Source organism: Lynx rufus, unplaced genomic scaffold (genome assembly GCF_022079265.1).
Source record: "Lynx rufus isolate CCGP_SWC_20201006 ecotype Redwood Valley unplaced genomic scaffold, mLynRuf1.p SCAF_21, whole genome shotgun sequence".
Classification (NCBI taxonomy): domain Eukaryota; kingdom Metazoa; phylum Chordata; class Mammalia; order Carnivora; family Felidae; genus Lynx; species Lynx rufus.
The window spans coordinates 27266526-27277208 of NW_025814836.1; the positions used below are offsets into that span (position 1 = coordinate 27266526).

Here is a 10683-nt window from a genome sequence, read left to right on the forward strand (position 1 = left end):
CAACACTTGGCGCTGTGGGCCTTTTACGTTTTAGCCACTCTGGGGGGCGTGAGTGGCCTCACCCAGCGTTTCCCTGACGGTTAGGCTCTTGCTCGTTTTTTGCTGTGCGTGCTGTCCTTTTCATTCCATATTCTGCACATGTATACGTATATACGTACGTACGGAAAACGTACATGTATTTTATACATATATGTATACATAAGGCGCGTATAATAAAATATACTTCTATCTTATGTGTATATATGATACACACTTCTATATTTACGTGTATACACGTACATCTATATATGTAAGCATTTTATTATACGTACGTGTGTAAGGTGTGCATATACGCGTGTAATCGGTTCTCTGTGTAACACGGATATGATGCTCTGCGTTACCAGTATTGCGAACATCACCACTCAGGCCCGTCATTCCCTTAACAGATCCTTTGATGAAGAGTCGTGCTTAATTATTATGTAGTCAAATGTATCAGTCTTTTCCTTATTGGTAGTGCCTTGATGTCCTGTTTAAGAAGCATTTATCATGTGGCGCCTGGGCGGCTCAGTCAGTTGAGTGACCAACTTCGGCTCAGGTCATGATCTCGAGGTTTGTGAGTTCGAGCCCCGTGTTGGGCTCTGGGCTGACAGCTTGGAGCCTGGAGCCTGCTTCGGATTCTGTGTCTCCCCTCTCTCTGCCCCTCCCCCATTCGTGCTCTGTCTCTCTCTGTCTCAGAAATAAACAAACATAAAAAAATTGTTTTTAATTTAAAAAAAAGTATTTGTCATGAATACGTTATTGATAGTATCTAGTAGGAGCTTTTAAAAACTATTTTATTTTTTATGATATGTTCTTCCGCATTATATTTTTAGAGACATTCTATCAGATCTTTTTTTTTTTTTTTTAATTTGGAGAGAGAGAGAAAGAGAGGGAGAGATTGTGCACGAGTGAGGGAGCAGCAGGGAGAGAGGAGAGAGAGACAGTCCCAGGCAGGCTCCACACTCGGTGTGGAGCCCAACACGGGGCTCGATCCCACACCCCTGGGATCATGACCTGAACTGAAATTGAGAGTCGGATGCTCACCTGACCGAGCCACCCAGGCGCCCCCCTGAAAACTGTTTTAAATCGAGGTGTATCACATGTAAAGTGTGTAAAGCGTGGGAGCTTAACTGTGCAGCCCGGTGAATTTTCACACAGGTATACGCTCCGGTCAGCACACTCGGCTCCAGATAGGTACTTCTGGCGAACCAGACGGCTTCCGTGTCCGGTCAGGTACGGCCCCCTCCCCCAAGACAAACACTGTTCTGCTTGTTTCTCTTCTGTCTTGTGGCTGGACTTCTGAGCCTCAGACTCGGGTCTCGGGCTCTACGGATGCGTTGCTGCGAACATTCTTGCGCGTGTGTTCTGGTGGGCAGAGCACGGGTCTCTCGTGGGTGTTTGCCGCATCCTAGGAGCGGGACGGCCGGGTCGTGGTGTTGATGGTGGAGAGCACCAGACCTTTCCCACGGTGACTGTACCAGTTTACGCCCCAAAGACCACGTCCCCACCAGCACTTGGAATTGTCAGACTCTTTTTTTGTTTGTTTGTTTTCAAGTTTATTTATTCATCTTGAGAGAGAGAGAGACAGTGCGAGCGGGGGTGGGGCAGAGAGGGAGGGAGAGAGAGAGAATCCCAAGCAGGCTCTGTGCTATCAGCGCGGAGCCCGATGGAGGGCTTGAACTCACGAACCGTGAGGTCATAACCCGGGCTGAAATCAGGAGTCGGACACTCGACCGACTGAGCCACCCAGGCGCCCTCTGAACTCCCGTACGTCCCGCTTCTCTCTCTCGGCGAATGTCTGTGAAGTTCCTCTGCGTGCACCAGCTGTCGATCGCTCTTAATGCTGACTGGCTTATGTCGTACAGATACAGCACGCTCCGTGCATTTCTCTGTTGGTGGACATCTGGGATGTTTGCCACGTTGGGCTGAAACGAATAGAGCTGTTACGAATGGCCTTGCGGAAGGCCTTTTTGTGGATACACGTTTTCATTTTTCCTTCGTAAATGCTTTGGATGGAGTTGCTGGGTCAGAGGATTTTCCCTCCTAACATTTTATTATGAAAAATCCCAAGCGTACACAGAATCGAGAGCATTTTAAGGGAAACGGGAGCAAGCGTGTGCGTGCTGTTGTTAACTTTGTCACGCAGCTGTCCGTCTTGTCCCTCTGGCTACGACGAACCCATTTTATTTCCAGCAGACTGGAGACCCCAGTGCACTCCTTCCCTATGGTGCAGCTTGCATGTTATGAACTAGAATTCAGTGTTTGCTTAGAGTTTTTCCTTTCGACGTAGAATTTACAGACGGTCAAGTGCACACGAGATTCCTCCTGACATGTGCACCTGTGCTCAATTTCGACCAATGTGTAGTAACCCAGATCCCACTGCTGTCACCCCAGTGTTACCATCACTCTGTACTTCTGCTCTTCTGAGACAATTTTTCCGTGTTGTTTTTTACAGCGAAAACTGTGCATTGGATGATATGGCATTTCCCTTTCCTGGAAGGCTTTGTTCACTTAATGTTTTTGCCATCCATCCATGTTGTTAACTCGATCAGCCGACCATCCTTTTTTATCCCTGATCGGTACTCCATGGGTCTGTGGACTCCAGTCTGTTTATTCAGTAGGACCCCTGCGCCGTGTCTGGTTTGGGGCCGTCATGAAAAAAGCCGCTGTGAATGTTCTTTACGAAACTTCGCGGAAACACGCCGTCGTTCCTCTTGAGTGCACACGGCGGAGTGGGAACGCGAGTCCTGTGCACTCTTCCGTCGAAGGAAAGCGCCCAGCTTGCTTTCCAGAGCGGCTACGCCGTGTTACGGTCTGGCCAGCGACACACAATCCCAGCCGTTCCCCCTTCTCGCCCACATTTGGTCACGCTAACTTTTGTGTGGTAAAATGCACCTAACAAAACTTACACCTTAGCGCGCTCCGTGCTTCCGCAGTGCCCTGCGCCCGTCACCAGGACTCAATTCCAGACACCTCACCACCCCTCGTGGAGACTCCTCCCCAACAGGCGGCCGCCACTATGCTCCCTCCCCCAACGCCCGGCAGCCACATGCTACGTGGCCCACCCCACCTGCTTTCTTGCTCTCCGCCCGGAAGGCTCCGTGTTTCCCAGGGTCGCCGTGTGGGTATGTCGTGCCCCCTTCCTTCAGATGGCCGAATGACGCCCCACCGTTTGGAGAGACCACGTTTCTCCTGCTCGCGCCTCAGCTGATGGACGTTTGCCGTGACTCCACCTTTCGGCCGCTGGGCGCACCACGGTTTTGTCTGGACACCCGTCCCACTTGTTTTGAGCGTATACGTGGGGCGGAAGTGCAGGTCCTGGCATCATCCCGCATCCGCCGGGGCTGTTTGTGTCGACGCTCTACATCAGAGCAAGGAGCTTCCCTTCTATCATTAGCTTACTTTTCAGAACATCCAGAACGGATACTGCATTTTATCACAGGTTCTCCTGCATTGACTGACTTGGTCGCACAACTGCTCCTTTTATTACGTCCGTTTGGGAAAATACTCTGAATGATTTTAGAAACATTAAACCGACTCTGAAGTCCCGGGGTGAGCCCAGCTTCACACCGCGTGTGGATATCACAGTGACTCTCAGCCTCTCCGCTGTCCTGAGACAGGACAGAAGGGTAAATGCTGCCCTGCGAGAAACGGCCCCAAATGCTTAGACTCCCCGGTTTTGTCCCCATCTTGTATCTGGGCCCAGTCGTGGCTCCTGCCTCCTCACCTCCCTGCCCCCACAGAGCCAGTGTTCAGTCGGCTTTGGTGGGTCGTTCAGTGCACCATCGCTGGGCATGGAGCTCCAACTCCTATGTAGTCTGCAAAGCCCAGCTCAAATGTCACCTCCTCTTTAAAGTCCTTCCCTACTTCATGATCTGCATAATCATCCCTTCTCATACTGTCTCCCGGGCTAGATTTAGTTTTTAATTTACATCCAAGTTAGCTAGCATGTAGTACAATAATGATTTCAGGAGTAGTGATTTTTCTCCTACGTGTAACACCCAGTGCCCATCCCAACCAGTGTCCTACTTGATGCCCCTCCCCCGTTTAGCCCATCCCCCCTCCCACACCCCCTCCAGTAACCCTCTGTTTGTTCTCCGTATTTAAGAGTCTCTTCTGTTTTGTCCCTCTCCCTGTTTTTATATTATTTTTTCCCTTCCCTTACGTTCATCTGTTTTGTCTCGTAAAGTCCTCATATGAGTGAAGTCATGATTTTTGTCTTTCTCTGACTAATTTCACTTAGCGTAATACCCTCCAGTTCCATCCACGTGGTTGCAAATGGCAAGATTTCATTCTTTTTGACTGCCGAGTAATACTCCGTGGTATATAGATACCACATCTTCTTTATCCATTCATCCCTAGATGGACATCTGGGCTCTTTCCATACTTTGGCTGTTGTCGATAGTGCTGCTATAAACACGGGGGTGCATGAGTCCCTTCGAAACAGCACACCTGTATCCTGTGGATAAATGCCTAGTAGTGCCGTTGCTGGGTCATAGGGTAGTTCTAGTTTTAGCTTTTGAGGAACCTCCACACTGTTTTCCAGAGCGGCTGCACCAGCTTGCATTCCCACCTGCAGTTCCCCTGCCAGATTTTAAGCCCACTGAGGAGAGGGACACATCGTGCTTATCTCTGTGTTTAGAGAGACTGTCATTATGCGGTGTGTGTTCAGTAAGTGTTCAGTGAACTGAACTCGTGAATCCTTCAGGCAGAACAAATAGCAGCAGAACAGGAAAAGCCGGGGGGTCACTACGTTCTAGGTCGGCTTTTCTTTTTAAGTGACAAAACACTTTTTTCGAAGGAACCCTTTCGCGGCACCCAGCCCAGCAGGCACAGACAAGAAGAGGTGCTCTGACGGGGGTGGGGGTGCTGGGAGCAGAGAGCCCCATCCCTCAGCTCCCCGGACCTCAAGGGGGTCCCCGGCTCACCACCTCTCCCACAGCAAGTCCAGAGGCCGGACGGGAGGAAGGCCCAGCCCCAGGTCACGCTGAGCCGCGGGCTCAGCTGGAGCGAACCGGCCGGTGGCGCCCCTCCGACAGCCCACGGCCCTGATGACCACCGCTGACCCGCGTTTCGTCCCCCTTGTCGGTCCGGCCGGTTTCAAGCCAGGCGCGAGGCCGCAGCCCTGTGAGTTAGTGGTTGTGCTTGTGAGGAGTGGGCGGCACAGGGAGAGGAGCGCTGAGCTCAGGCGGGACACCTCTCGGGGCCTCGGCTCCCCCGTCTACGAAATGGGCGCAGAGGCTGGCAGCTGGTCCACCCGGCATCCCACGATGGTCCCCACTTGGGCCGCTGTGAACATCCGTGTGTCCCGTTCAGCTCCCGGTGACCTTTCTCCTGTGGGGGCGTCAAATGTTGACGCCGCTTCCTGTGCTCCGTCCGAACCCTGAACGTTCAGCAGGCTGCTTGTCTTGAGCTGCTCCTGCCCGGGGCCCAGCACCTTCCGCCGGCCCCCCCGCCCCCTGTGCCCGGCCCGCCTACCTGCCCACGCCCTGCACCACCCACCCGTGCCCTGCGCCCTGTTCTGGCCTGGCTTCCTTCCTCTACTTTGCTCTGAGACCCTCTGACGGAGAGGTCAGCAACAAAACCACTGAAACGCTTGACTTCTTGCATTTCTTGCAACTCCGGGATCCGAAGTGTTGAAAACCTCTTTTGTGTTCCTTATTACAATTACTAGCACCCAAAATAACGTGAACATACTATAAATCTTTATTTTTTTTTTAATTTTTTTTTTCAATGTTTTTTATTTATTTTTGGGACAGAGAGAGACAGAGCATGAACGGGGGAGGGGCAGAGAGAGAGGGAGACACAGAATCGGAAACAGGCTCCAGGCTCCGAGCCGTCAGCCCAGAGCCCGACGCGGGGCTCGAACTCACGGACGGCGAGATCGTGACCTGGCTGAAGTCGGACGCTTAACCGACTGCGCCACCCAGGCGCCCCTATAAATCTTTGTATAAAAGTGTGCCCTTCCATTGGAAATCTCTTAATCAAATAGGGCCTTAAAAATCATTTCATCTTCGCTGTACATCCGTGGATGACTATCCTTTTTGCGAGGGTTCCTCCCCAACTGCCTTTTTATTTTGTGTCCTTTACGGCCGTCAGCACCGAGAACCATTTTGTTACTGTTTAAGGAGGCAGGAGGGAAAGGGGTTTCGTTGTATAAATGCCAGTCGGTCGGTAATCCGCCAAAAGCACGTAGTGATCCGTCCCCGGATTGTCTTCAAGTGGAGTTTCTCGGCTGGTTTCTTCTCAGCACCTTCTCCGCAGAGACACCCACCCTGTGAGCTGCCACTCTGCTGGAGGTTTGCACCCCCTGGGGGCCGCGCCACCGAGGGAGGCCGGGGTGCGGGGCAGGAGGGGAAGGAGACCTCGGGAAAGAGCGCGCATGAAGCAGGGTCCCCCCTGGAGCTCGGTGCCCGGCTGCCCTCGGGAAGCCCTCAGGTACCCCGGAGAGTGCGTGAGTCGCCCCTGGTTTCTGCGCCTTCTCGGTCTTGCGTGGGCTCCGCAAGCTCACGGACGGCGTCAGGCTCCCGTGGGCACCGCCCCCGCCGCTTCTCTAGCCCCCTTCTCCCTGGGTGACTTCAGCGGCTCCCAGGACCCTGGAACTGGACGTGCGTTAATGACCCCCAAATCCTTGCGTCCCGATGCCCAGCCGCAACGTCTCTCCTGAGCCGCGGACCCACCGGCTTGCCCCCCGTGCGTGTCCCGTCCACGCGTCACCCGCGCCGTGCCCCAGGCAGACCTGCTCCTCCCCACCAAACGTGCCCTCCTTTCTTGGGTGTCACTGCAGCACGAGTGTCCCTGACCCACGTGACCCTCCAGTGTCCCGATGCCCTTGCCACTGGCCACTGTGCCTCTGCTCCCTGAGTCCTCTCGTCCACCGCCTGCTCCTCTCCACCCAGTGGTCTCTGCCTTGTCTGGGTCCCGAGCGTGTGTCACCAGCTACGGGCACATCCTACCCCACCTCCATCACACTGGTCTTCTCCCGCCCGGACTCGCCCCTGCTTCCGGAATGTTCTTTCCAGAATGCAGATGTGACTGCGCGGGTGCCTTGCTTCAAGCCCCCCGCAAACAGGATAAGGTCTTGCCTCGGTCCCCGGCTGCGGGACGCTGGTTTCTGCCGAGCTGCTCGCAGCCCCCGCACCTTGCCCATCCCCGGGCCCAGCTCTCCGCCTGGCTGTCTCTCTGGGCAAATTCCACACAGCCTGGAGTGTCAGCTCCGTCACCGTCTCATCTGGGAGGCTTTCCAGCCCAGCCCGTGTCCCCGTCTGTCCGCACACGGCACACCGTCCCGTCACTGTCACTGCCGTGAGCGACCCGAAGGCGGGTCTTCCCCGTGGGAACTTCCGAGCTTCACAGGAGGCGTCGCAGGCGAGGGGGTCCCTCACCCACGAGGGGCGTTGGCGGGGTGCACGGCGGCCGCAGAGGGAGGGGACGCCTCTGCCACCCACCAGCAGCCTCGCCCAGCCCAGCAGCCTGTCTGAGCGTCCGCCTCTCGGCCCGACAGCAGGTGCCAGACGGAGGGCTTCCTGCTTCTGCTGCGTCCCACTGGGGGCCCCAAGGCATGTCGTCCTGGGCGACGGGTGCCCTTCGGGAGCCCCCGTGACCACGGTCAGCGGTGACGCCGAAACGCTGCCCGTGGGTCGTGGTGAACAGAGCTGACAAATGTTTGCATGACTCGTGTCCCCGTGTGAATTGAAAAAGAGCCGAAACAGCATCTCACCTGTGCGTTTTGGAGTCAGACCCTGTCGAGTCCTGGGTGTTGGACACCAGGGGACACCGTGACACCGAGGTGACAGGAGGTGACAGGAGGTGTACCTCTTACTGCCGGCCATGCGGGGGTGTAGCGAATACCGTTTCCCTCAAACATGCCTGTATCCCCTCAGAGTCCTTGACAGTCCCTGTTGTCTGTTTTGTTTTCCGGTGGCTTCTCTGTCTGTCTCGCCCGCATCCCGGCCTGGGACGTCCCTGGGGCCAGCACCGGACTCTCCTCTGCCCCTGGCACCCGCTCCTGCGAGGCCCGCAGTCCTACTCGGGAGGGCCTCCTTCTGGGCCCGTTAAAAACCCACATGGCCCAGGTCTGCGTGCTTGGCTTTCGTTGCTTCAAACTCACGGCCGGGGAAACGTGACAAAGCCGGAGCTGGCGCTCTCGCTGCCGGTGACCCCGGCGGCTTTCCCTCCTGCACTTGCCGTCCAGAGCCTGGAGGGGCCCCGGGCAGGCGGCCTGCGGTCCTGTGCTGGGGACCCACGGGCCGGCCGTGCGCACCAGCACAAGCCCTCGGGGTACAAGCCCTCGCTGGTGTGGGCGGGAGCCAGCAGGCTGGCAGGGAGGGGACGGGGCCAGAGAGGGCAGGGGCTGGGACCGGGCCCCTCTGTCTGGGGCTCTGAGTCCCTGTATCCTGCCGGCCCCTCTACTTGTGGGAAAAGGGGTGCAGGCATCTCCCCTAGAGGGTCCACGCCAGTGGCCCCAAGCTCCCTGTGGTGGGGGGACCCCTGAGCAGGTGGCCCTGTACTGGTGAGCAGCTCTCAAGCAGTGAGGAGGCAGCACAGGCCACGTGGCCTCCAGACCACTTTCCGGAGCCCTGGTGCTTCCTCGGGGCCACCGGGCACGGTCCCCATAATGACACGGGGACGTAGCTCTGACCACCAGCCCCTCCGTCCCAGGACCAAGTGCCAAGAGGGGGGCTCAACTCCGGGGACTGGGCTTTCCCTCCTCCAGGCCCCGAGAGCTTGTGTTTTCCCCGCCCGTGACATTTTTCTTTACATATGTGATAGTTCAAATGACTCGAGAAATGGGAAGTGGGAAGAGAAGGTTCTGGAAACCCCCCTCCCCCGAGCTTTTCTAATGCTGGCGCGGCGTCAGAAGCTGTCTGTGGCAGGCGCGGAGGCAGGGACTCCGGGGGTGACAGAGGAGGGGGTTTCCTTTGGAAGTCACCTTCATTAGAACGATTCGAACGAGGTCACGAAGATACTCCATGCAACCGAGCTTCTGTTGTCAACAAAACCCTCGTGCCCGGGAGGAATTTTCGTACCTGCAAGATGGGGCAGCGTGGACGGCCGCCGGGCGCCCCCGACTCGTCGCTAGCGTCTGACCCGTTGCCCCTCTCGTTCCGTCTTGCTCCGCACCTCGCGTTCCCTTTGCTGAAGTGGAAGCAGTCCTGAGGGGAGGGGCGCCCGGGGGGCTCAGTCAGTTAAGCGTCCGGCTCCCGTCACCATCTCAAGGTTCGTGGGACTGAGCCCCACGTCGGGCTCTGCGCTGACCCCGAGGAACCTGCCTGGGATTCTCTCTCTCCCCCTCCCTCTCTGTCCTTCCCCTGCTGGCTCTCCGCGTCTTTGGGGAGCTGGGAGAAGATCTGGAAATGTTCTTCTGGTCCACGTGGGGAGGGGGTTACAGGTGGAAAGACAGGTCCAGAGAGGAAAAGGGGCCCAGGAAGCCCGAGCTTGCACCGGGCCTACGTCCGGGTCCGAGCGTTCCCTCCGGGCGGTCAGGACCCTGAGCTGCCGTGTGCCGCTGGGAGGGAGGAAGGTGTCGGGGGAACTCGGGGGCACCCCCAGTCCTTAGAGCGTGGGGGAGCACCTCGCATCGACAGGGGGTCCTCCTGCTGAGAATCACCTGTGCTTCCCTGAGAGACTGGGGTCATGTTCCCAAGCAGGCGGGACGTCACTGCAGCCCGGGCCCCTCTCTCTGCCGGGTCGTGTCCCTGCTGGAGGCGGCAGGTGCCTCTGTGAAGGGGGGACGTCCAGTCTCCTTTACGGATCCGGTCACTGGTGACACGATGGTGGCTTCTGACTCAGGCCAGGGCGCAGGGAGTCCCCACCACGTGGGGAGTGAGGGACACAGCGTTCCAGAAGCCTTTGGGCATGAAGGGCCTGATGGGAGTGACTCTTGGCCTTTCTTGCCGCTGGAGCAGCGTCCTGAGGGCGGGGGGGGGGGGTGGGATGGGGGGGAGGCTGTGCCGGAATGTGCCGCCTGGTGAGGGTGTGAACGGGGGCGGGGGGAGGGGAGCCCGGGCGTGCACGGAGGGGCAGGCAGGAGCCTGGGCCTGGTGAGGGCGTCCATGTGTCCAACGGCCCTCAGTATTTCATCCTTAGTTTGAGGATCAACCACAGCAGTCGTGGGGCTCCCCTCCTACGGCCAAGATCGGGGCGGTGAGGTCACAGGGATCGTGGACATAGAGGTCACAAGGATCACGGAGTGGGGTCACAGGGATCGAGGACAGCGCAGTCACGGAGAAGTTGGCAAAGTCCAGACACCGTCAATCCCTCTATCCCAGTGTCCTCACAACCTGGCTTGTGCCTCAGGTCCCCTCGGGTCCCAGGCGGCAGCACCAGCAGGGGTCGCCCGTGACTGTTTGTGAGGTTGTTGCCGACGTTCTGGTCACGGGCATTTTCCTCTTACAGTCGGTTGGTTCTCAGTCAGGCTCCAGTTCACAGGGGCTGTGTGTGTGTTAGTGCAGGTGTGTGTGTGTGTGTGTGTGTGTGTGTGTGTCAGTGTGATGCGTAAGTGCATGTATGTGTGAGCACGAGCGTGTGCGTGTATACGTGCATGTGAGCGAGTGTAAGCGTGATGCGTAAGCACGTGTGTGTGTGGTGTGGGTGCATCGTGTGCACGTGTGTGCGCGTGTATGTGCGAGTATTGAGCGTGCGTGTATATGTGTGTGTGTGTAT

General features: G+C 57.0%; 2 long non-coding RNA genes across 3 annotated transcripts in view; one reads left to right on the forward strand and one right to left on the reverse strand.

The window, feature by feature from the left end:
• The window catches only part of LOC124517218 (uncharacterized), a 33535-nt gene extending 29950 nt beyond the window's left edge, over positions 1 to 3585 (forward strand). Inside the window, exon 5 of one of the 2 annotated variants that reach the window (XR_006963381.1) lies at positions 2955 to 3585. This is a non-coding gene — a long non-coding RNA (uncharacterized LOC124517218). Of the gene's footprint in view, positions 1 to 1176; positions 1302 to 2954 lie in introns of those variants that run through there. The other variant, XR_006963380.1, reaches the window with a different exon arrangement.
• Positions 3586 to 6011: 2426 nt separating this feature from the next.
• On the reverse strand, positions 6012 to 10666 carry LOC124517220 (uncharacterized). The gene is made up of 2 exons (XR_006963382.1): positions 9629 to 10666; positions 6012 to 9173 (listed from the first exon to the last, which is right to left on the reverse strand). It is a non-coding gene; the product is annotated as an uncharacterized LOC124517220 (long non-coding RNA).
• Positions 10667 to 10683: the final 17 nt, after the last annotated feature.